Here is a 4,161-nt window from a genome sequence, read left to right on the forward strand (position 1 = left end):
ATCTTTCTTCTATCATTGACAGTCCCTCTAGGTTGTGGGCTGCTTGCCTGTGTTCCTGAGAAGCATCTACGGTACCAGTCTATAGAGTGTGTTTTCTTTAGTGAATTACCGGTATGTTTACCGGTAATAAACTTGCACTGTTTTATGTATATGTTTGATTACATACAGCCTTGTGACAGTTTTCCTGCATGTCATAAGCATTTGAATATAAATTAAAATGTTAAAATCAAATCTGATATTGTTTTACCTTTTATTTGGTGTGTGGAAGGTGTGCGGAAGAGGGGGTAGTCTTATACGGCGAGTATATAACAAACTCTGTATTTTGAGTGGAAATGTTAGGGGGTCGTCTTATACACCCAGTTGTCTTATACGCCGGCAAATACGGTAATACACTGGTCAATTCCATGGGTTAGTAACTAGAGATCTAGCTGACTGGGTTTTCATTTAGGACACAGGTTTGGGATGGCTGTAAATTAATGACTTTTGATTCCATACTGGCATCTGTATGGGACATGCAAAGTAATGACCAGGAGAGGGAAGGAACAACTACTGTTCTTTTTCTGGAAGGCTGCGCACTGTCTGCCTCTTTTCAGGGACATGACTATCCCTTTTGGTAGGATGGAAGGTTATAAAGAAGGATGCTAGAAGAGGCCTATAAGATCACTCTTATTCCAGGCCCACATCTTTCTTTATTATACTTTTCTCTTCTTCCTTCTTTTGCTCAAACAGCGTTAGGAAGGAATTTGGCTTTTGCATTCAGTCAAGGATCCAGATTACTGTGCTGTTGACTTAGACTGCAGGTCACAGGCAGAAAGTGTTTTAGTTTTTAGAGGTGTTAGTGTTTCATTCCTTCTTGGTTTTTAGAAGCATTAGTTTCAAAACAAATTTCTCTTTTTTGTAACATTTACAAAGCCTTCAGCCAATACATCCTATAGCCTGAACGTTCTGTACATGTCTCTTAAAGCTGCAGCTCAGGGAGATCTATGGTCTGATGATGCCAATACACATGAGACCACAAAGCAAGAACTGTCAATGGCCAACTGTGGCAAAGGCTGTTACTTGTGCCCCAATGCCCATTTAATCCTCCTTCTTAGTAATAAGACCTATAATTTTTAGTTAGGCACATTGCTCCCAGAATAAAGACTTTTGCCTGGCTGGAGTGGTTCAGTGGTTGAGCGCCGACCTATGAACCAGAAGGTCACAAGTTTGATTTCCGGTCAGGGCACATGCCAGGGCTGCGGGCTCGATCCCCACTGTGCGGAGTGCAGGAGGCAGCCAAGAAATGATTCTCTCTTATGAATCATTTATGATGTTTCATTCTTATGATGTTTCTCTCTCTCTCTCCCTTTCTCTCTGAAAGCAATATATATACATATGTGTGTGTGTGTGTGTGTGTGTGTATATATGTGTGTGTATATATATGTGTATGACTTTCTTCCATTTTCCTGCAAAGTAGATGTGTCCAAATTCTACAAATGGGTCAACAGAAGTGCTGTATGCAACTTCCACAAAATGTCCTTAGGTTGCTTGCCCCTTTACAGAGCAATGTAATCCTTATTAACATTCTAGCCTAAGATACAGAGGGTCTCCTCACCATCTTGATTCAGCCAATTCTATAATCCAGGGCCTATAACCTGCCACACTTCATTTCCTGGTATTAATTTTAAAACAGCTAATAGAAAATCCAACTTAAAGAAACTCAAATAAGAAAATAAATTTTTAAAAAAGAGTGTACTGGCTAAAGCAACTGAACATTCCACAGGGATGGCTTAGTTTAATCTAGACCTAATCAGCCTCCTCTGAGTTGTCACCAGTCTCAGGCTGGCTATCCTTACAACAGCAAAACTGGCTAACCTGAATCTGCGCCCTGCCTGTCCTGTGGCTCCCTTAGATTGCACCAGCTTAGGCCACCTGCCTAGTCTGAACCATGCATGCAATCGCTCACAGGAGTGGGACACTCTGATTTGTTTAGATTGATGAAATCCCACTCAGAAGCTGCGATGAGCTTAATCCCATCCAAACCAAATAGATGAGAACAGGGGGAGCTGGGAGCTGCCCAAGGTATGGTTACCAAAAAACAGGTGGATGCATACTGGGTCTCAAACAACAGATTTTTACCATGCCCTTTAATATAACTTACACTTGCACCATTACTTGGCCTAAGCTTTACAGATACATTACTACTCTTTGGAGAAATACTAAGTAGGACTTAGGAGATTATAGATCATAAAGTACTGTTGGGTGAGCTAAGTTACAGAATTTCAAATAAGGTACTTTCGATTCGCTAAAAGAACTGAGAAATAACTTGTTTTCCTTCTCACTCCTAAGGGGCACACAAGTTTGGTTAGGACAGAAGAATGTGATCGCTTAGAGAAAAAAATCAAATCCAACCTCACCCCACTCTCCTTGCCACTACGGAAAGGGAGAAAAGAACATCTGGATCATGTTCTCCCTTCGACTGTCCACACACAGGTCAGCCACAAACAGTAGCTTCCTTCTTACAGAGTCCCATTAATTCCTCACCTGGAAGACTGGCTGCCCGCTCTCGCTTGGCTTTCCTCGCCACCGCGAGTTTTCCATTTCCAATACTTAGAAGTTTTGTTTGTGAGGGTCCAAATGTGGCAGAAACTATTTACAGGCTTCTTAGCTGCACTAGCTGCAGAGGCCAAGAATGTTGGCCGAACAACTGACAAACCTTTCCAGGGAGAGATCTGAAGCAGAGACTGAAAAAACACCTTCCAATCTGTCAGGAACATGGAAAAAGTTGCTGTCTCTTCTACGTTGGCTGGGGCCCTAAGCACAGCATCACAGCATCTGGTTCACCAACCACCAAAACTTCAAAACACAGAGATCAGACTCCACTGTTTTTCTTCAGGAACACAGAGCAGCAGTCAAGAAGAGGAGGACCACAGGGCTTTAGGAAAAATAAGAAGTTATTGGGCTTTAGGGACTGTCTTTGCACCAGATTCATACCATATGGACTTGAACTAGAACCTACTGTTCAAGGAGCCCAAAGAAATCACGATACCAAGAGGTGGTGTGTGACAATCTCTTCCCACAGTAAAAATAATTTCAAGTACTTAGCAGAAACCTGGGAGAAGGGAAGTTTTTCTGAAATACAGAAGTGAAACCACTATTTGATAGTCCCTGCATGACCTACCTGAGATAGGGCATTTCCCTTTTAAAAATCACGTGGCTTAGTTTACTTCTTGGTTATACAGTTCAGAGCATGAACACCTGCTTTAATTCCATGAAATTAAAGATTAAGATTCACATTCCACTGTTTACAAGGCCTTTCATTTATTTATATGTTCGAGCCTTTACATGGACTTCCTCCAACCACCCCATTTCCACTTCTGAAGCCGTTCCCCAGAATTGCAACAGGTCCTGAAACCATACTTCTCGTTTGCTTGTCCTAACTGCCCCCAGCTTGACCTCCCAGCCTGTGCTGTCCATGGGCAAGGCCCAGCAGCTTTCAGACCGAGTTCCCAGCGAGGCACGCACATGTTCCTCCTACGGCTCAACATAAAGCCAGTGTGACAATCATTAACAGTTGCCTTTGCGGCCTTTTGTCCTTTACATGTGAGCCCCTTCATCATTCATTGATGTAGTCCTGGATAGCTACTCCCCGAGGTCTGCTGCAACTGCTGTGCGCCAAGCTCAACTCGGCGGCACCTAATTCATAATGGACACTGAAACAGACTTGATACTAATATCCTCAAATCCACTGAAAGAAAATGGCTTCAGCACTAATACCTGGTTTTAAACGAACTGAAGTGATTAGTTCTTATGCCCAAACCAGCGAAGTACGTGACATGAATAAAAGACAGAAACTAAACATGTTCAGAGAAACACAGCCTGCAGCCCAACGTTGAAGAGAAAAGCCTCCAGGAAAAGCAGTTTCACATAGTGTGAAGAAACTGGCCTACCTTTTTGAAAAAATAAGCTGATAAAGTAGCTTACTAAAATATTTTTTCCATTTTTAAGTGGCAGTAAACTATAGTATTCACTCCAAGTCATCATGAAATAGCGTACGACTTCACGATGGCTGAGTCCACTTCAGGGCTGCCCTCTGAAGCCCAACTTGCCGCGATTTGAATCCTGACTCATCTATTCACTTTCCATGTGACCAATCTGTTTGGGACTCAGTTCCCTTGCCTA

Source organism: Myotis davidii, unplaced genomic scaffold (genome assembly GCF_000327345.1).
Source record: "Myotis davidii unplaced genomic scaffold, ASM32734v1 scaffold162, whole genome shotgun sequence".
In the NCBI taxonomy this organism is placed as follows: domain Eukaryota; kingdom Metazoa; phylum Chordata; class Mammalia; order Chiroptera; family Vespertilionidae; genus Myotis; species Myotis davidii.